This window comes from Ovis canadensis, chromosome 2, assembly GCF_042477335.2.
Source record: "Ovis canadensis isolate MfBH-ARS-UI-01 breed Bighorn chromosome 2, ARS-UI_OviCan_v2, whole genome shotgun sequence".
Lineage (NCBI taxonomy): Eukaryota > Metazoa > Chordata > Mammalia > Artiodactyla > Bovidae > Ovis > Ovis canadensis.
The window spans coordinates 98,792,537-98,820,489 of NC_091246.1; the positions used below are offsets into that span (position 1 = coordinate 98,792,537).

The window sequence follows — 27,953 nt, forward strand, 5'->3', positions numbered from 1 at the left end:
ATGATGTTGCTTTGTAATTGTTTTGAGCACCACAAACTTAATCAATGAATATGTGTGTTCCAACCACTCCACCAATCAGCCATTGTTCCATCTCCTTCTCCTGGGGCCTCCCATTCCCTAAGACACAACAGTATTAAAATTGGGCCAATTAGTAATCCTACAATGGCCTCTCAGTGCTCAAGTGAAAGGAAGGGTTGCATGTCTCTTACTTTAAATCAAAAGCTAGAAGTGACTAAGCTTAGTGAGGAAAGTTGTCATAATGTGAGATAGGCTGAAAGCTAGGCCTCTAGTTCCAAACGGTAAGGCAAGTTATGAATGCAAAGGGAAAGTTCTTGAAGGGAATTAAAAGTGCTACTCCAGTGAACATAGGAATGGTAAGAAAGCAGAACAGCCTTATTGGTGATATGCAGAAAGTTTCAATGGTCTGGATACATTTCATTAAGCCAAGGCATGATTCAGAGCAAAGCCTTAACTCTCTTCAATCCAAGGCTATGAAAGATGAGGAAGCCACAGAAGAAAAGTTTGAAGTCAATAAAGATCTGTTCATGAGGTTTAAAGGAAGAGACTGCTTCCAGAACATGAAAGTGCAAGGTGAAGCATCACATGCTCACGTAGAAGCAAGTTATTCGGAAGATCTAGCTAAGATTATGAATGAAGGAGGCTACGTTTAACAGCATATTGTAGACAAAACAGCCTTATGTTGTAATAAGATTCCATCTAGGACATCAATAGGTAGAGAAGATAAGTTACTGCCTGGCTTTAAAGCTTCAAAGGACAAGTGGACTCTCTTGTTAGGGGCAAATGCAGCTGGTGACTTTAAGTAGAAACCAGTGCTTATGTACCATCCTGAAGATCCTAGGGCCTTTAAGAATAATGCTGAATCTACTTTGTGCCCTATAAGAGAATAATAAAGCCTAGATGATAGCACAACTGTGTATAGCCTAGTTTACTGAGTATTTTAAGCCAACTCTTGAGAGACCTACTACTTAGAAAAAAATAAATAAAGGTTTCTTTTCAACATTAGTGCCCATTGACAATGTTACCAGTCACCCAAGAGGTCTAATGTAGATGTATAATGAGACCAATGAGGTTAATGTTGTTTTCATGCCTGCTAACTCAACAGCAGTTCTGTAGCGCATGGATCAAATAGTCGTTTTGCCTTTCATGACTCAGTATTGAAGAAATACACTTCATAAGGCTGTAGCTGCCACATAGTGATTCCTTGATGGATCTGGGCAAAGTTGATTGTTAAGGAAAGAATTTACCATTTTAGATGCCATAGCCATCATAGTCAACAAAAGGGTCCAAAATCTCAAAAGTGACAGAATGACCTCTATTCATTTCCAAGGCAAACCATTCAATATCACAGTAATCCAAGTCTATGCCCTGACCAGTAATGCTGAAGAGGTTGAAGTTGAATGGTTCTATGAAGACCTACAAGACCTTCTAGACTACAAGACTACAAGACTAACAACCAAAAAACGATGTCCTTTTCATGATAGGGGACTGGAATGCAAAAGTAGGAAGAAAAGAAACACCTGAAATAACAGGTAAATTTGCCCTTGGAATACAGAATGAAGCAGGGCAAAGGCTAGTAAAGTTTTGCCAAAAAAAAAAAAAAAATGCACACAGGTCATAGAAAACACCCTCTTCCAACCACACAAGAGAAGACTCTACACATGGACATCACCAGATGGTCAGCACCGAAATCAGATTGATTATTTTTTTTTTTTGCAGCCAAAGATGGAGCTTATACAGTCAGCAAAACAAGACTGGGAGGTGACTGTGGTCAGATCATGAACTCCTTATTGCCAAATTCATACTGAAATTGAAGAGAGTAGGGAAAACCAGTAGACCATTCAGGTATGACCTAAATCAAATCCCTTACAATTATACAGTGGCAGTGAGAAATAGATTTAAGGTACTAGATCTGATAGACAGAGTGCCTATTGAGTTATGGATGGAGGTTCATGACATTGTACAGGAGACAGGGATCAACAACATCCCTAAGAAAAAGAAATGCAAAAAAGCAAAATGGCTGTCTGGGGAAGCCTTACAAATAACTGTGAAAAGAAGAGAAGCAAAAGCAAAGGAGAAAAGGAAAGATGCCAGGAGCCAGCATGAGGAATCCCACCCATGACAAGGTCATGCGGAGAGGCCTGATGGGCAAGGTGAGTCAGGCCTCAGGGTTTCCCCCTGGTATTTCCTGAACATGTAACCCCAAAATAAGAATCTGCCTGCCTTATTGTATTGTACTTTTCCACTCTTCTGACACAATCTGGAAAAAGTTAACTCAGGGCTTTAGTCTTCTGCATTTGAAAGGGATGTTTCAGTTCAAACCCCCTCTGATAACTCTCTACTTTGCCTAACAGGTTCCTCCGGACTTTTTACAGCTTGTGAATTGTTTACAGTCTCCCAACCTGGAGAGGCACAGGAAGCTGAAAACATCTTAGGAATGCAGGGGCTTCTGAGGTGTCAAGATCATTAGAATAAAACTGATTAAGCATTTCATTGTTGAGCCAATACTTGCTGCCAAATTTTTATATCTTTTATTGGTTGATATAGTTGGTTAAGTACCAACTATAGTTAAGTACCTTCTTTGTTATAACCCACTGCACCTTTGTTCTATAGAGATGTACCTTTAGTGCTTTAAGGAGATGCAGATTAAAGAAAAAACACTTCAGGGGAAACGAGATTAATATTCATTAAGGAAGAGAGTCAAAAAGTGATGGCCTCTTGGCCAGAAGATAACGTAAATCACCTGAGACCTTTTGTATACAAAAAGATATACAGAAAGGGTCAGGACTGCTGCCCCTGCATGACTCTGTATCTTCCATTATGTAAAATTTAGGGTATATAAACACTTTTTAATAATAAAGATGGAGGGGTTTTTGCACAAGCCTGGCCTTCCCCATGTCGATACTTTCTCTTGCTCCCTCTCCCTCCCTCTCCTTTTCAGGCTGATCCCTTGGAACGCGGAGGCTCACTGAGTCTACTTACTTGCCCAGGCTTCTGAGACCCACGCGAGAGGGAGCCCAAGGCGGGGCACCCTCCGCTATTCAAGCAGGTGCCTGTGGCCCAACGTAGATGGTGCAAGTTCCTTGTCTGGAACTTGATTGGTTTTCCATGTAAACCAAGTTAATCAGCCCCTTTTCTCCACCCATTTTCCTACTATACTATTTTTTCCTAATCTAATCCTATATTTCTAATTAAATAAATTTTTCCTCGCCTATCTGTCTCCCCTTCGAATCATCCTGGATCCACCAGGGCAAGACCCTGGCAGAAAGATATACCCATTTGAATGCAGGGTTCCAAAGAATAGCAAGGAGAGATAAGAAAGACTTTCTCAGCAATCAATGCAAAGAAATAGAGGAAAACAACAGAATGGGAAAGACTAGAGATCTCCTCAAGAAAATTAGAGATACCAAGGGAACATTTCATGCAAAGATGGGCTCAATAAAGGACAGAAATAGTACGGGCCTAACAGAAGCAGAAGATATTAAGAAGAGGTAGCAAGAATACACAGAATAACTGTACAAAAAAGATCTTTATGACCCAAATAATCACAATGGTGTGATCGCTCACCTAGAGCCAGACATCCTGGAATGTGAAGTCAAGTGGGCCTTAGGTAGTGTCACTATGAACAAAGCTAGTGGAGGTGATGGAATTCCAGTTGAGCTATTTCAAATCCTAAAAGATGATGCTGTGAAAGTGCTGCGCTCAATATGCCAGCAAATTTGAAAAACTCAGCATTGGCCACAGAACTGGAAAAAGGTCAGTTTTCATTCCAATCCCAAAGAAAGGCAATGCCAAAGAATGCTCAAACTACTGCACAGTTTCACTCATCTCACACTCTAGTAGTGTAATGCTCAAAATTCTCCAAGCCAGGCTTGAAAAGTACGTGAACCATGACCTTCCAGATTTTCAAGCTGGATTCAGAAAAGGCAGACGAACCAGAGATCAAATTGCCAACATCTGCTGAATCATCAAAAAACCAAGAAAGTTCCAGAAAAACATCTATTTCAGCTTTAGTGACTATGTTGAAACCTTTACTGTGTGGATCACATCAAACTGTGGAAAATTCTGAAAGAGATAGGAATACCAGACCACCTGACCTGCCTCTTGGGAAATCTGTATGCAGGTCAAGAAGCAACAGTTAGAACTGGACATGGCACAACAGATTGGTTCCAAATAGGAAAAGGAGTACATCAAGGTTGTATATTGTCACCCTGCTTATTTAACTTATATGCAGAGTACATCACGAGAAACATTGGGGTGGATGAAGCACAAGCTGGAATCAATATTGCTGGGAAAAATATCAATAACCTCAGATAAGCAGATGGCACCACCCTTATGGCATAACTAAAGAGCCTCTTGATGAAAGTGAAAGAGGAGAGTGAAAAAGTTGGCTTAAAACTCAACATTCATAAAACTAAGATCGTGGCATCTGGTCCCATCACTTCATGGAAAATAGATTGGAAACAGTGGCAACAGTGGCAGACTTTATTTTCTTGGGCTTAAAAATCACTGTAGATGGTGACTGCAGCCATGAATTTAAAAGACGCTAGCCCCTTGGAATAAAAGCTATGACCAACCTAGACGCTTATTAAAAAGCAGAGACATTACTTTGCCAACAAAGATCTGTCTAGTCAAGGTTATGGTTTTTTTTCCAGTAGTCATGTACTATAAAGAAAGATGGGCACCAAAGAATTGATGCTTTTGAACTATGGTATTGGAGAAGGCTCTTGAGAGTCCCTTGGACTGCAAAGAGGTACAACCAGTCCATCCTAAAGGAGACCAGTCCTGGGTGTTCATTGGAAGGACTGATGTTGCAGCTGAAACTCCAATACTTTGGCCACCTGATGCGAAGATCTGACTCATTGAAAGAGACCCTGATGTTGGGAAAGATTGAAGGTGGAGGAGAAGGGGATGACAGACTTGAGATGGTTGGATGGCATCACCGACTCAATGGACATGAATTTTGGTAAACTTCAGGAGTTGGTGTTGGACAGGGAAGCCCTGGCATGCTGCAGTCCATGGGGTCACAAAGAGTCGGACACGCCTGAGTGACTGAACTGAACTGAAGTGAGGAATATTTGTGATTCATGGAGAGAGGTCAAAATTACTGCATTAGCAGGAATTAAGTACTTTGGCCACCTCATGCGAACAGTTGACTCATCGGAAAAGACTCTGATATTGGGAGGGATTGGGGGCAGGAGGAGAAGGGGACGACAGAGGATGACATGGCTAGATGGCATCACTGACTCGATGGACATGAGTCTGAGTGAACTCCGGGAGCTGGTGATGGGCAGGGAGGCCTGGCGTGCTGTGATTCATGGGGTCGCAGAGTCGGACACAACTGAGCAACTGAACTGAACTGAAGAAGAAGTAGCTTCTAAACTTAATGGGTGACTGTTGAAGGTTTTAAACTTCAGTGAAGGGAGTAACTCCTGATATGGTAGAAATAACAAGAGAACTAGAATTTAGAAGTGAAATATGAAGAAGTGACTGAGTTCCTGCAATCTCATGATTAAAATTTAATGGAAGTGGAGGTTCTCCTTAATGATGAGCAAAGAAAGTGGTTTCTTAAGATGGAAACTACTCCTGGTAAAGATGATGTGAAGATTGTTGAAGTGACAACAAAGATTTAGGACATTATATAAATTTAGTTGATAAAGCAGTGGCAGACTTAAGAAGATTTACTCCAATTTTTAAACCACTTCTTTTGTGGGTAAATTGCTATTAAACAGCATTGAATGCTACAGACAAATCATTGGTAAATGGAAGAGTCAAATCAATGTATCAAAGCTTGTTGTTGTCTTACATTAAGAAACTTCTATAGCCATTTCACTCTTTGCAACCACCACCCGGATCAGTCAGCAGTCATCAACACTGAGGCAAGATCCATCATCAGCAAAAGGAATATGACTTGCTGAAAGCTCAGATGATGGTCAGCATTTTTTTTTCAATACCTAACTTTTAAATTGAGACATGCACATTATTTTTTAGTTATTCTATTGCATTATTACAAGGAGTATAAAACATAACTTTAAATACACTAGGAAACAAAAACAGTGTGTTAATCACTTTATTGCAATATTTTCTTTAATGTGCTGATCTGGAACTGAAACTGCAATATCTCTGAAGGATGCCTGTATATTGTTACTTAATGGTTTTCTAAAATCTTCAGGTAATTATCAGCACACTTGGAAGAGTATGCTTAAGGATATATCCAGTGTAATAGCTGGTAGGAGACTGACCAGAAAGAGGTATATAAACTATGGTTTTTCCAAACCTTTGGGACACATCTCTGTGGCATCTTTAATTATAGGCAACTATTTTATGCAAAGAGAAGTGGAAATGGAAGTGTTAGTCACTCAGTTGTGTCTGACTCTTTGTGACTCCATAGACTGTAGCCCACTAAGCTCCTCTGTCCATGGAATTCTCCAGGCAAGAATGCTAGAGTGAGTTGCATTTCCTTCTCCAGGGGATCTTCGCTAAACAGGGATCGAACTTGGCTGGGTCTTCTGCATTGCAGAAAGATTCTTTACCATCTGAGCCACAAGGGAAGCCCGTTTCTATTCTTCACAGTTCAGTTCAGTCATGTCTGACTCAGTCATTTCCGACTCTTTGTGACCCCATGGACTCCGGCATGCCAGGCTTCTCTGTCCATCACCAACTCCTGGAGCTTGCTCAAACTCATGTCCATCCAGTTGGTGATTCTATCCAACCATCTCATCTTCTGTCATCCCCTTTCCTCCCACCTTCAATCTTTCCCAGCATCAAGGTCTTTTCCAATAAGTTAGTTCTTCACATCAGGTGGACAAAGTATTGGAGTTTCAGCTTAAGCATCAGTCCTTTCAATGAATTTTCAGGACTGATTTCCTTAAGGATTGGCTGGTTGGATCTCCTTGCAATCCAAGGGACTCTCAAGAGCCTTCTCCAGCACCACAGTTCAAAAGCATCATTCTTCAGTGCTCAGTTTTCTTTTTGGCATTCTATCTATCATATCTAATCCCTTAAATCTATTTGTCACTTCCACTATGTAACCATAAGGGATTTGATTAGGTCATACCTGAATGATCTAGTGGTTTCCCCTATTGTCTTCAATTTAAATCTTAATTTGGCAATAAGGAGTTCATGATCTGAGCCACAGTCAGCTCCTGGTCTTGTTTTTTGCTTACTCTCCAGAGCTTTTCCATCTTCAGCTGCAAAGAATATAATCAGTCTGATTTTGATATTGACCATCCAGTCCCATCACTTCATGGGAAATAGATGGGGAAACAGTGGAAACAGTGTCAGACTTAATTTTTTTGGGCTCCAAAATCACTGCAGATGGTGACTGCAGCTATGAAATGAAAAGATGCTTACTCCTTGGAAGGAACATTATGACCAACCTAGACAGCATATTCAAAAGCAGAGATATTACTTTGCCGACTAAGGTCCATCTAGTCAAGGCTATGGTTTTTCAATAGTCGTGTATGGATGTGAGAGTTGGACTGTGAAGAAGGCTGAGTGCCAAAGAATAGATGCGTTTGAACTTTGATGTTGGAGAAGACTCTTGAGAGTCCCTTGGACTGCAAGGAGATCCAACCACTCCATTCTGAAGGAGATCAGCCCTGGGATTTCTTTGGAACGAATGATGCTAAAGCTGAAACTCTAGTACTTTGGCCACCTCATGCGAAGAGTTGACTCATTGGAAAAGACTCTGATGCTGGGAGGGATTGGGGGCAGGAGGAGAAGGGGACGACTGAGGATGAGATGGCTGGATGGCATCATGGACTGGATGGACATGAGTCTGAGTGAACTCCGGGAGTTGGTGATGGACAGGGAGGCCTGGCGTGCTGCGATTCCTGGGGCCGCAGAGTCGGACACGACTGAGCGACTGAACTGAACTGAACTGAACTGGTGATATCCATGTGTAGTATCATCTCTTGTCTTGTTGAAAGAGGGTTTTGATATGACCAGTGTGTTCTCTTGGCAAAACTCTGTTAGCCTTTGCTATGCTTTATTTTGTGTTCCAAGGCCAAATTTGCCTGTTACTCCAGGTATCTCTTGACTTCCTATTTTTGCATTCCAGTTCCTTATGATGAAAAGGACATCCTTTTTTGGTTAGTTCTAGAAGGTCTTGCAGAGAAGGCAATGGCAATCCACTCCAGTACTCTTGCTTGGAAAATCTCATGGGCGGAGGAGCCTGGTGGGCTGCCGTCTATGGGGTCGCACAGAGTCAGACACGACTGAAGCGACTTAGCAGCAGCAGCAGCAACAGCAGCAGCAGCAGCCACAGCAGCAGAAGGTCTTGTAGGTCTTAATAGATCCACTCATCTTAATCTTCTTTGACATTAGTGGTTGGGGCATAGTTTTGGATTACTGTGATATTGAATGGTTTGCCTTGGAAATGAACAGAGATCATTCTGTCATTTTTTATGTCATTTTATGCCATTTTTAGATCATCCTGTCATATTGTCTATTCTTAAACAATAGCAAAAAAATGCCCAGGCTTGTTTTCATTATGGACTTATATATTTTTCTTCAAGTATACAATCCCAAGGGATCATAGATTTTATGTAAAAGAATAATAGATCTTATGTAGATCAGTGATTCTCAGACATTTGGATTAAACAGACCATTAAAATTTCAAAACAATGGCAACAATAGCTGAGGTGGGAGAAAATAAGATTAAACAGCTTTTCATGGAATCAGACACATTAAAAGGAAACGAATGGATAAAGAAAATGTGATGTATGAACATTATGCTAAGTGAAATAAGCCAGTTACCAAAAAGCAAATGTGGCATGATTTCGCTTACATATGGTCTCTAAAATCGTCAAATCCATAGAATCAAAGAGTGACAAGGTGGTTGCCAGGGGTTGTGGGGAGTGAGAAAAAGGGAGTTGCTAATCAATGGGCATAAGTTTCAGTCAGTTAAATGAATAAGCTATAGAGCTCTGCTGTAGAACTATATACCTATAGTCAATAATGATGTACACAAAAATTTTTGGAGGAGAGGGGATCAACAGAGGATGAGATGGTTGGATGGAATCACTGACTCAGTGGACAGGAGCTTGAGCAAAGTCAGAGATGGTGAAGACCAGGGAAACCTGGTGTGCTGTAGTCCATTGGGTCACAGAGTCAGACTTGACTGAGTGACTGAACAATAACAACAAATTTATGGAGAGAGTAGAGCTCATGTTAAGTGTTCTTACAACAATAAAATTAAAAAAAATACTAAGATTATAGCTTCTTTAGAAAAGTTAACAACAAACACTAGTACTGATAATAACATAGCAGCAGAATAGTAATATAAATTAAACCTAGTTGTGATCTGGTATATATATCACAAACTCAATGAACATGAATTTCAGCAAGCTCCAGGAGATAGTGGAGGACAAAAGAGCCTGATGGGATACAGTCCATGGGGTCACAGAGAGTCAGACACAACTTAGCAACTGAACAACAACAACAAGTATATTTCCACTTCCTAAAAATTGCACCATATACTTGGTTGCAGCTTCTGGTTTTCATGAAGTAACTCTGAACATGCTTCCCAAAATCCTATAGGATCTGGCCCCTGCATCATCCCTAACTCATCTTGTTTTTCGTCCTCAGCCTCCCTGACTTTGTCTTGGTTCTTCTAAAGCAGGAGTTTACAAAGTGAGGTGAAGAGAGAAAAAAGGGGTGCCAATATAACATTACAGTGAGGTCATAGAGAAACTGTTATGATTTATTTTAATATTCATGTACAAATTATATAAGTGGACTTCAGTGATATTTTCAAAAAGAATTATTTGCTTGTTACCTCTGTCAGAAGGTGAACCATCACAGAGAGTGGAGGAGCTCTTTGGGAAGGAGTGGGTGCTTGAAAACTTGGATTGCTGACTGGGTTCACCCTTGCTATTCTGTCACCTTTCAGAGTATTTTAAAGCACTGCTGTTTATGCAAAGCAGGATTTCTTTTAAAAATAGTTTAACTCTTTACTAAGGCTAAATTGAAGTTGCTTTTATTTTTTTTTAATTTTAATTTTTACTTCATTTTACTTTACAATACTGTATTGGTTTTGCCATACATTGACATGAATCCGTTACAGGTGTACATGAGTTCCCAATCATGAACCCCCCTCCCACCTCCCATCCCATATCATCTCTCTGGATCATCCCCGTGCACCAGCCCCAAGCATCCTGTATCCTGTATCGAACATAGACTGGCAATTCGTTTCCTACATGATAGTAGACATGTTTCAATGCCATTCTCCCAAATCATCCCACCCTCTCCCTCTTCCTTGAGTCCAAAAGTCCATTCTACACATCTGTGTCTCTTTTGCTGTCTTGCATACAGGGTCATCACTACCATCTTTCTAAATTCCATATATATGTGTTAGTATACTGTATTGGTGTTTTTCTTTCTGGCGTACTTCACTCTGTATAATCGGCTCCAGTTTCATCCATCTCATTAGAACTGATTCAAATGTATTCTTTTTAATGGCTGAGTAATACTCCATTGTGTGTATGTACTACAGCTTTTAAAATAACAATCCTTTTAGAATAGAGTGTGTATAGTTCTTTGGAAGTAAGATGAGCTGTGACTATTAAAATTTTTAATAACCAAAGCTTTGCTAGTTAACAATGGAATGATCCTTAGAATTGTACTTAAAGACAAATTCCAAACTTTTCCTTCTGAAAAAACATGGTTATCTTTTCTGTCACATGGCTCTCTTTAATTTCAAACCTACTAGCAATTTTTTGGAGCTAAATTTGCCTAATCTATTTGAGGTAACTGTGATACTTTAATGAATGAAATAGCTAATGATACTTTCTTAAAAAAGAAACTCCTGTTATGGATAAAGCTTTTTGAAAGACAGATATGTGGAAGGTTTTCCATCATTACGGTATACACACTGAAAATTGTGTGATTGCATCACCTGTAAATATTCTTATCTCTGCAAACTTCATGTCCATGGAAACAAGGTTCTCTAATTGCTTAGAAATTTTTAATAAAGAATTTCTGTGGATTTTAGATTAATTTGTTAAAAACTGAAGAATATGACACACTCTGGTTAGTTTGCCTGACAAGTGATGCCAAGAAATTGTAATTTTCTAGGCATTTTTTTTTTTTTAAGTTTTGCTTACTGGGTAAATGGGTTGAAAAAGAAAAGTCATAATTTGGCTAGTTTAGCTAATCATGCAATTTTCTTACTTAGATTTGCTACTTTTGTGAACTATTAACATTTTAAAGCTATGATAGGCATACAATTAGTCATTAAAATAAACTGGACATAGGCAAAAACTTTTAATCACCACATTAAAAAGCATGAAGAAAAAATTTTTTAAAGTAAAAATGCATAATCTATTCACAAGTTGATTAACAGTGCTTAATTAAATAGCAAATTAACTGTGCTAATTTTTTGAGAGAGTGGAAATGTTGCTGTACCATTCTTGTCAATACTTAAACATTTATATTTTGTTATTTTTGTATTATACACGAAATATAAATACAATTGTATATGTACACTATTTATGAATAACTAACTAACAAATACTGTACTGTGGTTAAATTTTTTAACCCAATTATACATGATCAAAATCAAATGTGGAGACCACTGGTCTCCTGAGTTGGATTTCTGCCCCAATTCAGGATCATTTCTTTGCTACTTGCCTGATAGGCTCTCCATCAATCCCTCATTATCATTCCTGACCTCTTGCTTGTCATTATCTCAGCTTAATTGACACTTTCTCAGGAACACCTTATCTGATCTCTTTCAGAAGTTAATTATTTTACACTCTTGTGGCTCTTCCTACTTTATGGTCACACTATTTAAATGCAATAAGTAATTCTGCATGAATTTCTGTGATTGTTTAATGTTTCAACACTCTTGGTTCAGTTCAGTCACTCAGTCGTGTCCGACTCTGACCCCATGGACTGCAGCACGACAAGCTTCCCTGTCCTTCACCAACTCCCAGAGCTTGCTCAAACTCATGTCCATTGATTCAATGATGCCGTCCAACCATCTCATCCTTTGTCATCCTTTTCTTCTCCTGCCTTCAATCTTTCCCAGCATCAGGGTCTTTTACAGTGAGACAGGTCTTCGCCTCAGGTGGCCAAAGTATTAGAGTGTCAGCTTCAGCATCAATTCCAATGAATATCAGGACTGATTTCCTTTAGGATGGACCGGTTGGATCTCCTTGCAGTCCAAGGGATTCTCAAGTGTCTTCAACACCTAAATTCAAAAGGATCAATTCTTTGGCTCTCAGCTTTCTTATAGTGCAACTCTCACAATCCACACATGACTACTGGAGAAACCATAGCTTTGACTAGATGGACCTTTGTTGGCAAAGTAATGTCTCTGCTTTTGAATATGTTATCTAGGTTGGTCATATTATCGATGTTTAATGGCCATTCTAGTCATGTGTAAATGAATGGATTCTCCATCAAAAGTTTATTATGAATGAATACCAATTAGACCATTTTGGTATGACCTAAATCAAATCCCTTACAATTATACAGTGGCAGTGAGAAATAGATTTAAGGTACTACATCTGATAGGCAGAGTGCCTATTGAGTTATGGATGGAGGTTTGTGACATTGTACAGGAGACAGGGATCAACAACATCCCTAAGAAAAAGAAATGGAGAAAAGCAAAATGGCTGTCTGAGGAGGCCTTACAAATAGCAGTGAAAAGAAGAGAAGCAAAACACAAAGGAGAAAAGGAAAAATATACCCATTTGAATGCAGAGTTCCAGAGAATGGCAAGGAGAGATAAGAAAGCCTTCCCTAGTGATCAGTGCAAAGAAATAGATGAAAACAATAAAATGGGAAAGACTAGAGATCTCTTCAAGGAAATTAGAGATACCAAGGGAATATTTCATGCAATAATGGGCTCAAGAAAGGACAGAGATAGTATGGAGCTAACAGAAGCAGAAGATATTAAGAAGAGGTGTCAAGATTACACAGAAGAACTATACAAAAATGATCTTCATGACCCAGATAATCATGATGTTGTGATCACTCACCTAGAGCCAGACATCCTTGAGTGTGAAGTCAAGTGGGCCTTAGGAAGCATCACTATGAACAAAGCTAGTGGAAGTGATGGAATTCCAGTTGAGCTATTTCAAATACTAAAAGATGATGCTGTGAAAGTGCTGCACTCAATATGCCAGCAAATTTGGAAAATGCAGCAGTGGCCACAGGACTGGAAAAGGTCAGTTTTCATTAGAATCCCTAAGAAAGGCAAAGCCAAAGAATGCTCAAACTACTGCACAATTGCACTCATCTCATATGCTAGTAAAATAATGCTCAACATTCTACAAGCCAGGCTTGAACAGTATGAACTTCCAGATGTTCAACCTAGTTTTAGAAAAGGCAGAGGAACCAGAGATCAAATTGCCAACATCCTCTGGATCGTCAAAAAGGCAAGAGAGTTCTATAAAAACATTTGTTTCCGCTTTATTGACTATGCCAAAGCCTTTGACTGGTGTGGAGCATGATAAACTGTGGAAAATTCTGAAAGAGATGGAAATACCAGACTACCTGAGATATCTGTATGCAGGTCAGGAAGCAATCATTAGAACTGGACATGGAACAGACTGGTTCCAAATAGGAAAAGGAGTATGTCAAGGCTGTATATTGTCACCCTGCTTATTTGAATAACATGCAGAGTACATCATGAAAAACACTGGGCTGGATGAAGCACAAGCTGGGATCAAGATTGCCAGGAGAAGTATCGATAACCTCAGATATGCAGATAACACCACCCTTACGGCAGAAAGGGAAGAAGAACTAGAGAGTCTCTTGATGAAAGTGAGAGAGGAGAGTAAAAATGTTGGTTTAAAGCTGAGCATTCAGAAACTAAGATCATGGCATCTGGTCCCATCACTTCAAGACAAATAGACTTGGAAACAATGGGAACAGTGACAGAATTTATTTCTTTGTACTCCAATATCACTGCAGATAGTGACTGCAGCCATGAAATTAAGAAACACTAGTTCCTTGGAAAAAAGGCTATGACCAACCTAGACAGCATTTTAAAAAGCAGAGACATTACTTTGCCAACAAATATCTGTCTAGTCCAGGCTATGACAAACTTGGACAGCATACTAAAAAGCAGAGATATCACTTTGGCAGGCAAAGTCTGTAGAGTCAAAGGATGGTTTTCCCAGTAGTCATGTATGGATTGTGAGAGTTGGATTATAAAGAAAGCTGAACACTGAAGAATTGATGTTTTTAAACTATGGTGTTGGAGTAGACCCTTGAGAATCCCTTGGACTGCAAGGAGATTCAACCATTTCAACCTAAAGGAGGTCAGTCCTGAGTGTTCATTGGAAGGACTGATGTTGAACCTGAAACTCCAATACTTTGGCCACCTGATGAGAGGAACTGACTCATTTCAAAAGACCCTGAGGCTGGGAATGATTGAAGGTGGGAGAAGAAGGGGACAGCAGAGGATGAGATGGTTGGATGCCATCACCGTCTCAATGGACATGAGTTTTGGTAAACTCTGGGAGATGGTAATGGACAGGAAGGCCTGGCGTTCTGCAGTCCATGAGGTTGCAAAGAGTCGGACATGACTGAGCCACTTAACTGAAGTGAAACATTTCAAAGACTGATTTTTGGGAACAATGTATTGGTTGAATGGCTTCCTTTTCAAACATAATGAAGAAGAGATTAAATTCTTCTTCTTGCATGTAATTATAATGACTATTAAACAGTTCAGGAACAGGAGAGACGGTATCCTCATTTCAAACCCAGTGGTATTAGTGTTTCTGTTCAGTCATGAAGTCATGTTTGACTCTTTGCAACCCCATGGACTGCAGTAGTACAGGCTTCCTTATCCTTCACTATCTCCAGGAGTTTGCACAAACTCATGTCAATTGAGTCAGTGATTCTATCCAATCATCTCATCCTCTGTTTCCCCCTTCTCCTCCTGCCCTCCAATTTTCCTTGCATCAGGATCTATTCCAATGAGTGGGCTTTTCACATCATGTGGCCACAGTATTGGAGCTTCAGTCTCAGCATCAGTCCTTCAAATCAGTATTCAGGGTTGATTTCCTTTAGGATTAAATGTTTGATCTCCTTGTTGTCCAAGGGACTCTCAAGAGTCTTCTCTAGGACCTTAGTTCAAAAGCATTGATTCTTCAGCACTCAGCCTTCTTTATGGTCCAATTCTCACATCCATACTTGACTACTGGAAAACCATCCCTTTGACTCTACAGACTTTGCCTGCCAAAGTGATGTCTCTGCTTTTCAATAAGCTGTCCAAGTTTGTCATAGCTTTCTTTCGAAGGAGCAATCGTCTTTCAATTTCACGTCTGCAGTCAACATCTGAAATGTTTTTGGAACCCAAGAAAAGAAAATCTGTCACTGTTTCCACTTTTTCTCATCTATTTGCCATGAAATGTTTGGACTGGATGTCATGATCTTAGTTTTTAGAATGGTGAGTTTTAAGCCAGATTTTTAACTCTCCTCTTTAATCCTCATCAAGTTAGTTTCTCTTAACTTTCTGCATCTGCATATCTGAGGTTGCTGATATTTCTCCCAGAAGTCTTGCTTCCAGCTTGTGATTCATCCAGCCTAGAATTTCACAAGATTTACTCTGCATAGAATTTAATTAAGCAGGGTAACAATATACAGACTTGAATGAACAATATACAGACTTGATGTACTCCTTTCCCAATTTTGAACCAGTGCATTATTCTCTGCCCAGTTCTAACTGTTGCTTCTTGACCTACATACAGGTTTCCTAGGAGCCAGGTAAGGTGGCTATTTGTACTCCCATGTTGTGTCAGTTTATTTACCCTATTGATTTCTTGGGAGCTCTTATTTTCCTCCAAGTCAGTTATCAACTTCTTCAATCCAGAACTTACATTTCATCCAGAGTTTTTTGTGTCATGAAGTTTTTGAAATTCCAAGAACCCCTATCAAGCAAAATAAACAAAATTGTAAATACAGCATTCAGTTCAGTCGTTCAGTTCAGTCACTCAGTCGTGTCTGACTCTTTGTGACCCCATGAATTGCAGCATGCCAGGCCTCCCTGTCCATCAGCAATTCCCGGAGTTCACTCAGACTCACGTCCATCGAGTCGGTGATGCCATCCAGCCATCTCATCCTCTGTCATCCCCTTCTCCTCCTGCCCCCAATCCCTCCCAGCATCATAGTCTTTTCCAATGAGTCACTTCTTTGCATGAGGTGGCCAAAGTACTGGAGTTTCAGCTTTAGCATCATTCCTTCCAAAGAACACCCAGGGCTGATCTCCTTCAGAATGGACTGGATGGATCTCCTTGCAGTCCAAGGGACTCTCAAGAGTCTTCGCCAACACCACAGTTCAAAAGCACCCATTCTTCGACGCTCAGCTTTCTTCACAGTCCAGCTCTCACATCCATACATGACTACTGGAAAAACCATACCCTTGACTAGAGAGACCTTTGTTGGCAAAGTAATGTCTCTGCTTTTGAATATACTATCTAGGTTGGTCGTAGATTTCCTTCCAAGGAGTAAGCGTCTTTTAATTTCATGGCTGTAATCACCATCTGCAGTGATTTTGGAGCCTCCCAAAATAAAGTCTGACACTGTTTCCCCATCTATTTCCCATGAAGTGATGGGACCAGATGCCATGATCTTCGTTTTCTGAATGTTGAGCTTTAAGCCAACTTTTTCGCTCTCCTCTTTTGCTTTCATCAAGAGGCTTTTTAGTTCTTCACTTTCTGCCATAAGGATGTGTCATCTGCATATCTGAGGTTATTATTTCTTCTGGCAATCTTGATTCCAGCTTGTGCTTCTTCCAGCCCAGGATTTCTCATGATGTACTCTACATAGAAGTTAAATTAGCAGAGTGAAAATATACAGCCTTGACATACTCCTTTTCCTCTTTGGAACCAGTCTGTTGTTCCATATCCAGTTCTAACTGTTTCTTGCTGACCTGCATATAGGTTTTTCAAGAGGCATGTCAGGTGGTCTGGTATTCCCATCTCTTTCAGAATTTCCCACAGTTTATTATGATCTACACAGTCAAAAGCTTTGGCATAGTCAATATAGTATTACTCATCCATAAAAATGAATGAAATAATGCTATTTACAGCACCATAGATGGACATAGAGATTGTCATACTGTGCAGTAAGTCATAGAAAGACAAAAATCATACGATATCACTTATATTAGAATCTAAAAACAATGCTACAAATGAATTTATTTAAAATACACAAAAATAAACTCAAAATGGATTAAAGATCTAAATGTAAGACCAGAAACTTTAAAACTCCTTGAGGAGAACATAGGCAAAACACTCTCCAACATAAATCACAGCAAGACCCTCTATGACCTTTCACCCAGAATATTGGAAATAAAAGCAAAAGTAAACAAATGGGACCTAATTAAAATTAAAAGCTTCTGCACCACAAAGGAAACTATAAGCAAGGTGAAAAAACAGCCTTCAGAATGGGAGAAAATAATAGCAAATGAAGCAACTGACAAAGAATTAATCTCAAAAAATATACAAGCAACTCCTGCAGCTCAATTCCAGAAAAATAAATGACCCAATCAGAAAATGGGCCAAACAACTAAATAGACACTTCTCCAAAGAAGACATACAGATGGCTAACAAACACATGAAATGATGCTCAACATCACTCATTATCAGAGAAATGCAAATCAAAACCACAGTGAGGTACCATTTCACACCAGTCAGAATGGCTGCGATCCAAAAGTCTACAAGCAATAAATTCTGGAGAGGGTGTGAAGAAAAGGGAATCCTCTTACACTGTTGGTGGGATGCAAACTAGTACAGCCATTATAGAGAACAGTGTGGAGATTCCTTAAAAAACTGGAAATAGAACTGCCTTATGACCCAGCAATCCCACTGCCGGGCATACACACAGAGTAAACCAGAATCGAAAGAGACACATGTACCCCAATGTTCATCACTGCACTGTATATAATAGCCAGGACATGGAAGCAACCTAGATGTCCATCAGCAGATGAATGGATAAAAAAGCCGTGATACAGATATACAATGGAATATTACTCAGCCATTAAAATGAATATATTTGAATCAGTTCTAATGAGGTGGATGAAACTGGAGCCTATTATACAGAGTGAAGTAAGCCAGAAAGAAAAACACCAATATAGTATACTAATGCATATATATGGAATTTAGAAAGAAGGTAATGATAACCCTGTATGCGAGACAGCAAAAGAGACACAGATGTATTGAACAATCTTTTGGACTCTTTGGGAGAGGCGAGGGTGGGATGATGTGGGAGAATGGCATTGAAACATGTAAAATATCATATGTGAAATGAATCGCCAATCCAGGTTCGATGCATGAGATAGGGTGCTTGGGGCTGGTGCACTGGGATGACCCAGAGGGATGGATGGCGAGGGAGGTGGGAGGGGGTTCAGGATGGGGAACACGTGTACTCTCATGGTGGGTTCAAGTCAATGTATGGCAAAACCAATACAATATTATGAAGTAAAATAAATAATTAAAAAAATCCACAACTCAGCACCCCTCTAGCTAAATCCCAGTAACAATTGAGGCCATGCTGAAGCTGCCTCAGTTGACAGGAAGGAACCTGTCACAGAGCATAAACTGGCGAGGAAAGTGACAGTGATCTTGACTGACTTTGGTTAAAATAACTTGTTTTGTAAAATTTTCAAGATATATGATCACATGAATACATTGTTATAGCCCCACCAAGCCCCTGGAAGGAGACAGTAGAAATAAAGAAGTTTTAAAATTAAGCCCCATTAGTTTTAGAATAAACATTCCTCTGCTTATATATATTTTTGTAATATGTATTGAAACTTGCTTTCCTTGGCTTGTTCCTTTTGTTCTTACTCTTTATCGTGTATACTCAGAAAACTGAATTTATCAAACTGCCTGCTTCCTAACATCATCTTTTCAGCTGGTCCACTATTTTTCCCACCATCACATTAATTTATTTATTTTGGCTTCTCTCCTTTGGGATTTTTGCTCACTTTTAAAGAGAGGAAAAATATGTCTTCAACTTTGAACATTTAAAAGCATCTCTGGAGAGCCTTTTCACTTCTGAGTCAAGTTCAAAACATTTATGGCTTTTACAGCATAAATGGCACACTAGGGTATTATTCCTAGAGCTCAAATGCTACATATATGTATATTTAAGGTGTAACATTGATCTTCTAAAGAGTGTCTATTTCCTTTCATAGGAAAGGAAGTTAGAAACAGTCTAAAGACAAGCCTGATTGTCCTACAGTGAGCCGATGTCCCTCTCATTCTATAATGCTCTTCAGATTTCTGCCCAAATACACTTATACAACCTTTCTCTCTACATATTTCTGTGTCTTGCATCTCTATCTATAGCATTTGGCCCATTTTCCATGAACTCTTTGCTCATTTCCTCTCCTATATTCATTTCAATGAAATAGAGAGAGGGCAATGGCTTTTGGAGTAAATATATATTCGGTATTTACTAAATCTTCCTTTTTGTTTGTTTTGGCCAACATGCTCAGCATGTGAGATGTTAGTTCCCCGACCAGGTATTGAACCCAAGCCCCCTGCATTGAGAGCAATGAGTCTTAAACACTAGACTGCCAGGGAAGTCCCATTAATTCCTCCTTTTAAGAAATACCACATTTGGCATACCCAGCTCTATGTCTTTGACTTTAAACTCTATACACACAAGAGCTACATCCTTTCCTCTTTATAGTCTTCATACCATCTTGCACAATGGCTTAGGCACTCAGTTCAGCTCAGTTCAGTCACTCAGTCATGTCCAACTCTTTGCAACCCCATGTTCTGCAGCACACCAGGCTTCCCTGTCCATCACCAACTCCCAGAGCTTGCTCAAACTCATGTCCATTGAGTCGGTGATGCCATCCTACCATCTTATCCTCTGTTATCCCCATTTCCTCCTGCCTTTAATTTTTCCCAACATCAGAATCTTTTCCAGTGAGTCAGTTCTTCTCATCAGGTGGCCAAAATATTGGGGTTTCAGCTTCAGCATCAATCCTTCCAATGAATATCCAGGACTGATCTCCTTTAGGATGGACTGGTTGGATCTCCTTGCTGTCCAAGGGACTCTCGAGGGGGGTTCATGTTTGGGAACTCATGTACAACCATGGCGGATTCATGTCAATGTATGGCAAAACCAATACAGTATTGTAAAGTTAAAAAAAAAAAAAAGAGTCTTCTCCAACAGCACAGTTCAAAAGCATCAATTCTTGGGTGCTCAGTTTTCTTTTTAGTCCAACTCTTACATCCATACATGACTCTAGAAAAACCATAGCTTTGACTAGACAGACCTTTGTTGGCAAAGTAATGTCTCTGCTTTTTAATATGCTGTCTAGGTTGGTCATAACGTTCCTTCCAAGGAGTAAGCATCTTTTAATTTCATGGCTGCAATCACCATCTGCAGTGATTTTGGAGCCTCCAAAATAAAGTCTTACTATTTCCATTGTTTCCCCATCTATTTGCCATGAAGAGATGGGACAAGATGCCGTGATCTTAGTTTTCTGAATTTTGAGCTTTAAGCCAACTTTTCCACTCTCCTCTTTCACTTTCATCAAGAGGCTTTTTAGTTCTTCTTCGCTTTCTGCTATAAGGGTGGTGTCATCTGCATATCTGAAGTTATTGATATTTCTCCTGGCAAACTTGATTCCAGCTTGTGCTTCATCCAGTCCAACATTTCTCATTATATCCCTGCATATAAGTTAAATAAGCAGGGTGACAATATACAGCCTTGACATACTTCTTTTCTATTTGGAACCAGTCTGTTGTTCCATGTCCAGTTCTAACTGTTGCTTCTTGACCTGCATACTTAGACATGTAGGCATTAAATAAATTTATGGCAATTTGGACTGTTGATTAATTATGTTGATTATTTATTAGAATTTGAAAGGAATAGAACGCCAGTGGTAAAATAGGTAATTAATTTTTTTCCATTGGAGTATAGTTTAGTATGAAGGGATTATTAAGCCTACTGATATTATTAATGGTTTATTTCTTACCTCATAAATCTCCTCTTGGAATGCATGTCTATCATTAAACTTTTAATGATCAAATATCCATATTTTATCAATTGGAGGTTTAATTTCATTATCCTTATATATGTGTTGCATTCCATTTTCAGAAAAAAATCCCTCAATTTATTTCTGGCTAGATGGGTAAATTTCATAAAACTTAAGAGCTTACCACATAGGGTCTTGTTAAAGTCTTATCATTTTGCTTGAAAATTCTGATACCTTTCATGGCAGTGAGTAATTGAAATTACAAATGTAATTTCAAATTACAAATTACTCAAAACCCAAGGAAATAGACAGATATGTGTCACCTGAATTAGAAACTAAATTAGCTAGCTCAAGATGTCCTAGCTCAACATGACAGAATAATATCCAAATGACCCCACCTTTCTCCCAAATTTCCACAAAAAATAAGGAAAATAAAGGCAAAAACTAGTGAATTCATAAGGCTAGATGCTAGGAAATAGTGCCAAGGTTAGATTAAAAATTATAGGGAGATTCTTTAAGATATATGGAAAGGAAATGTTTTAATGAAGAAAGACAATTCAAGGACCTGATAGTGCAAACACATAAACAGTTCAGCACCAGCTTTTCAGGTTTAAATACTAAATTTCTTTCCTTTCATATGCAGTCTTTCAGAGAGCGTTTTCTATTTAGGTTGTTTTGAACTAACAGCCTGTAAAAATAAGAACAGTTGACCTTGCAAAGTTGCCAGAGAAATTAATTAAATGACTTTGTCTTTCCTTGCGTGTATGCTAAATAGCTTCAGTTGTGTTCCACTCTTTGAGACCATATGGACCGTAGCCCACCAGGCTCCTCTGTCCATGGGATTGTCCAGGCAAGAATACTGGAGTGGGTTGCCATGCCCTCTTCCAAGAGATCTTCCTGACCTAGGGATTGAACTCTTAACTCTTAGGTCTTTTGCATTGGCAGGGGAGTACTTACCACTAGTGCCACTTGGGAAGCCCTATTTTGTTTTTACAACATCCTAAAGAAGTGGATATTATATTCTCATTTTAGAAATGAAAAGAAGACGTTTAAAGTTTTCCCAACATTATACTTGAAGTTAATTAATGATGAAGCTTTAGCTTGAGTTAAAATAAAGCTTCACTTGATCCCAGGTTTACTTGGTCCCAAGATATGTGTCTTAATCATGGGTAACTGATTCTTCAGAGACAGAGCTAGCTGTGTCTTGAACTCTGGGACTGTTTAAGTACTCACCAATAATAGATTTATATGCATTATGAATTAATGTTGAGAGTTAAAAAAAATTTAAGAATGAGACTCCAAACCTAACAAAAACTTTTTTTTTTGGTATAACTCAACAAGTGAAAGTGAAAGTGAATTTGCTCAGTCGTGTCAAACTCTTTGTGACCCCATGGACTGTAGCTTACCAGGCTTCTCCATCCATGGGATTTTCCAGGCAAGAGTACTGGAGTGGTTGCCATTTCCTTCTCCAACGGTCTTCCCGACCCAGGGATTGAACCTGGGTCTCCCTCCTTGCAGGCTCTAACACAAATGCCAGTTAATTCTGTTATGTGAAAGCTAATCACTAAAATACAAAAAGCAAACAACAACAACAACAACAACAACAAAAAACAACAAAAATTTTTTTTGAAAAATAAAAAGAAATCTTCTTCATTCCTAAAACACTCTCCATCCATAAAAATGTACACTGTTTGATGTGCCATTTGGAGCTGGCCAAATGGAATCATAGGAAATGTTTTGAGCTAGAAAATCAGAAGTTAATTCAATATCAATCTCCAGGTTTTGGTTCAGCTCCTGGAAGATGAATTTCCTTTTATCTTAGGGGTATAAATAAGGTTGTACAAAGTCTCAAGTCAGTTGATTTGAGAGGGAAACAATGATCTGAGAACAATTCATATGAAGTGAAGTGACAGTGATTTATGGCAACCTGTCTGTCTCTACACACACACACACACACACACACACACACACACACACACACACACACTGATCCTTACAGTTGCAGTAAGAACAATTTCCAAGCTACTCTCAAAATCACTGCAGATGGTGATTGCAGCCATGAAAATAAAAGACACTTACTCCTTGGAAGGAACTTTATGACCAGCCTAGACAGCATATTAAAAAGCAGGGACATTACTTTGCCAACAAATGTATGTCTAGTCAAGGCTATGGTTTTTCCAGTGGTCATGTATGGATGTGAGATTTGAACTATAAAGAAAGCTGAGCACAGAATTGATGCTTTTGCACTGTGGTGTTGGAGAAGGCTCTTGAGAGTCCCTTGGACTGCAAGGAGATCCAATCAGTCCATCATAAAGAAGATCAGTCTTGGGTGTTCATTGGAAGGACTGATGTTGAAGCTGAAACTCCAATACTTTGGCCACCTGATGCGAAGAGCTGACTCATTTGAAAAGACTCTGATGCTGGGAAAGATTGAGGACAGGAGGAGAAGGGAATGATGGAGGATGAGATGGTTGGATGCCATCACCGATACAATGGACATGGGTTTGGGTAAACTCTGGGAGTTGGTGATGGACAAGGAGGCCTGACATGCTGCATTTCATGGGATCTCAAAGAGTGGGAGTCAACTGAGTGACTGAACTGATTACTGAAATGATTATTACATCGGGAGGGTTGCTTTATTATTTATCATTAAACAAGAATGATACATTTTCTTCTGATTTTCTGAAATCTTATCACTACGCTACAACTTCATATTTGTACAGAATTTTGTGCTAACACAAGTTTTCTTGTAGAAATACTTTATTGCAGAATTGCATATAACTCCAACACATGTATGGTGATTTCTTTTCTTTTTGTGAGCTCAATTTTCTAGTTATTATTGATTGCCCACATTTTGTATATATTGCTCATAACAAAGAATGCTTGGTCAGATAATTATTGCTCTAGATGCTGGTGAATGTGGCAACACAATTAGATTCAAAGAAAGTTAGTGTACTCTCCCACCTCAGTTCATCACAAACCCTACTGGATTCCCTATGGAAGCATAAAGGGTCAGACTCAGCAGGTGTAAGTGTTAATTTTAACAATGTAATTGCTTTTCTATTCATTGTCGTCACTGTAGAAAGGTAGTTAAGAATTAAGTGCACTCTTCATCAAAATGATTAGACTATTAACTGTACAATCTCTTTTTGGATCTTGTTTTTATGATTATCTGATAATTCAACTCTTTTTCTGTTTCTGGGGACATTTAATTTAAGAGCCTTATCTCACCTCTACAAACTGAGCAAAGTAAAGTAATTCCAACCCTCAATTTAGTTAATTAAAAACAAAAAGCTTGGTTGATTTTGTTTGCATTCCTGATGCATTAGGGAATAATGAATTGCTCTATAAAAATAAAAGATGTTTTCCAGTAATCACTATTTTTTTTCATAAACACTGTAGTGTGAATCATATTGTTTTTGTTGTCATAATAGTCAATGATCTTAAAAATTAATTGAATATTAAAAATATCTGAATGCAATATTCCCAGGAGACACACACTATATTAAAAGCATGTAATGTTTAAAAAGCATATCTGTTTTAGAATTTTTAAATTATCAGTTTCTTCCTAATTAATAATTTATTATATTATATTTAATTCCTCTATTCAGACATAATAGTGTTTAAATCTTTCTCTCCTTTTAAAATGTTCTTTCAACATTGGAATGTATAGTATCATATATGAAACGAATCGCCAGTCCAGGTTTGATGCATGATATTGGATGCTTGGGGCTGGTGCACTGGGACGACCCAGATGGATGGTATGGGGAGGGAAGAGGGAGGGGGGTTCAGGATGGGGAACACGTGTATGCCTGTGGCAGATACATGTTGATGTATGGCAAAACCAATGCAATATTGTAAAGTAATTAACCTCCATTTAAAATAAATAAATTTATATTAAAAAAAGAAAATTTATCTATATAAATTGAAACCAATTGTTCATTGTCTTTATTTGTGCACATAATCAAAATGGATTTATGGTCTGTGAATTTTATTGTTTCTAGTATTGAATGGCAAAACTCAAATTCAGTTGCTGTATTTGATAAGATTAGATATTTGCTTTCTGATGTCTTCTATCTAATGATGATTTAAAATAAAGCTTTTTAAATCATGCTTCCCACCCATTCGATGGATAGCATTGAAGAGAAGTACTATGTTTGTCTGCTTAATGTACTACATCTGTAAGAGTGCTTTTATTCTCTTTCTTCTTTCTTTTTCTTTGTGGATAGGATTATTTCTGCTTTGTGAGATATTAAATGTAGGCCCTTGATTTATATTTCCTGTGTTGAGAAAGTTCTCAGGATTTCAGAATCTCACTGAGCCCAGGCTTAAATAGTAAAATAATAATAATATAGTTCTTCTACATTCTTCAGAAAACTCTATTTTTAGATAAAAGGGAATCTCACATGTTCTATACTGCTATCACAGAATGTGGTTAACCTTTCATGAACCAAGAGTCTTGAATCACAGAAGGTAAGATCATAGGAGCAGTTATATATTTAATACTCTTCATTCCTTTCAGCCTTTTCTCTGTCTACATTTGTTATCTGCCAATAGAAAAATGGGCATGATAGGGAAAAGAATATTAAGCTCTCTAGTTTGGCTGCTGTACTACTAAATGGGTGACAGAATAAATCAGGAAGTTTATCCCCTTTTCTACTTATTTAAAGTGCTGTTGTCTAAAAATTTAGCCTAAAACCCTTTAAGTAGAGAATGCGTAGCATGACCCTGTGCTTTATAGAGAGGGCCGCAACCAGTTCTGCAGGCATTTTCACTATTTATCTCTAAACAACATTTAAATTAAACTGGAGATGCATTGAGAAAAACTGCTTTGGAAGAAACTTACAGGAATAAGAGGTTGTGGGTTTTCCCTTCCTTCCAGGTAGGGGAGAGGAAGCACGCCCTCCCCCCCACATCAGCCAAAGCTGAGTGAAGGGATCCCAAGAGAATAACTCTAAAATCTTGGCCTGCCTACAAGAAGGGAGGAAGACATGCTGTTTCTGGACTGGATGTTTGTTGAGCTGCTAATCCAAGTTCTTATCATGCTACTCGTGGAGATAAATGCAAAAGAATTCTTAATTCCCAGAAATGTGAGTTTTCACTCAACCAAGAAATTGGTGGCTATCTCCTGCCTGCATGAATTTAAAGGTAGAAGATTGGCTGGAGTCATCTTATTATAGCCAGATAAGGCAAGAAAAGTCAGCAAGGGCTGTCTTATCGGAACCCTAGCAGTCTTAGAAGCAACTCACCCAAGAGGACTGAGGAATGAGGTGAGGGCTTTAGCAAAAAGATGCTGAGTTTTTTTTTTTTTTTTTTTTTTTGCCATGAACAAGAGATGGAAGAGGGTGTAAGCGGCCAGGCAAGGAATATACTAAAGAGTCAGGGAAGAAGACAGTGTGAAGATGCCTGCTGGGGAGCAGGGAAGGAAGATGTTCCAAAGAACATGAAAATGGACCTTGAAACAAAGTCAAATTTTCCCCAGTGCCCACAGTGAAAGGCAGCAAGAACCACATGAAAAACAAACAAACAAATGATACATAAAGCATTTGCCTTCCTTCCTCCAAGTTGTTCTTTCCATGCTCCCAATTCTAGACAGTCAGGAGCATAAGAAGGGTGGGAGAAGGAGTAGAAAACCTAGTTAGAAAATAAAGTCAAGATCACGCCTCTCTCTTCCACTAGCACATCTACAAACCTTCGTTCAGCCTGAGTGGAGCAGTAAGGAAGAGCGGGAAGAGCAGGAAGTCAGGCTGACGTTGGTTGAACCTTTGACTTGGAGTGAAAGTAGGTGAAGGTCTGATCAAGCTGCTCTCCAGAGGTAGATAAGCACGATACTAAGGAGTATGTTTGCAGGCATTGGCAGAAATAAATAAAACTGTTTTCTGATTGCTGCTGCTGCTGTTTAGTTGTGTCTGACTCTTTGTGCCCCCCCCCCCCCACCCTATATTTGCTGCTGCTGCTAAGTCGCTTCAGTCATGTCCAACTCTTTGCATGCCCATGGACTGTAACCCATCAGGCTCCTCTGCCCATGGGATTCTCCAGGCAAGAATACTGGAGTGGGTTGCCATTTCCTTCTCCAGGGTACTTCTGCAACCCGGAACACTTGTCTCTTTATCTTCTGCTTTGGTAGGTGTGTTCTTTACCACTAGTGCCAGCTGGGAAGCCCACTCTATATTTAACCCACTTTGGGATCAGTTCCTCATTTTGGTGTAAATCATTTTATCCTTCTCTTTCATCTATTCCCTTGTCTTGTGGTAATATATAGTTCTGCTGGTTTTCATTTTAGAATTCTCTCTGCTAAGATCATGTTATAGCGAAAATTAACTCTTTCCTGACTTAAAAGTTAGGCATAGGGCTCAGGTCAAAATGCTTCAGCATAAGTTCATCTCTGGTACATGTTATTAGTTGAAAATGGACAGTGAACAAACTTCTGAGGCTTGGGCTCCAGGAGCAGATTTCAGAGTTGATATGGCATTTGCTGAGATCTTGGAGGTGTTACCAGTCTGTGCCTTTCGAATCCTTCCGCCCCAGCCATGCCCTCAGTACCTCAGACTCCTCCTTCTAATCCTGCACCCAATGTGCTTTCCAGCCCCCATTGGACTTGTAGGTGTGCTTTTCTCTGACCTTCACATCCATGACAGGTGAGACCTCATTCTCATTTCTGAGGCAAGGGCTGCCAGCTAGACCAGAGAATATAATTACAGGAATGTCTTCTTTTAGATCATCTCAGAGCACCATTATAATGCTCCACAGTTACTGAGCTAGCATAATCAAATTGTCAGGAACTGCTTGATTTTTCAATGATGAAAATGCTGAAGATGCAAACATTGCTTATCTTTTTACAGTCAAGGTGATAAAGATCTATAAGAGATACCAGGAATTAGACATAGCTCCGAGTGTGATTAAATATAAGGAAAGATTCAGGAAGACCCCCAGCACTAGCCAGAATGTTCAGTACTTTGTGGATATCTCTGCATAA

The 27,953-nt window shown here is 39.1% G+C and overlaps 1 pseudogene; it reads left to right on the top strand.

Annotated features, from left to right (window-relative positions):
- The first annotated feature begins 162 nt into the window (after positions 1 to 162).
- Positions 163 to 27,953, top strand: LOC138432396 (tigger transposable element-derived protein 1-like; annotated as a pseudogene).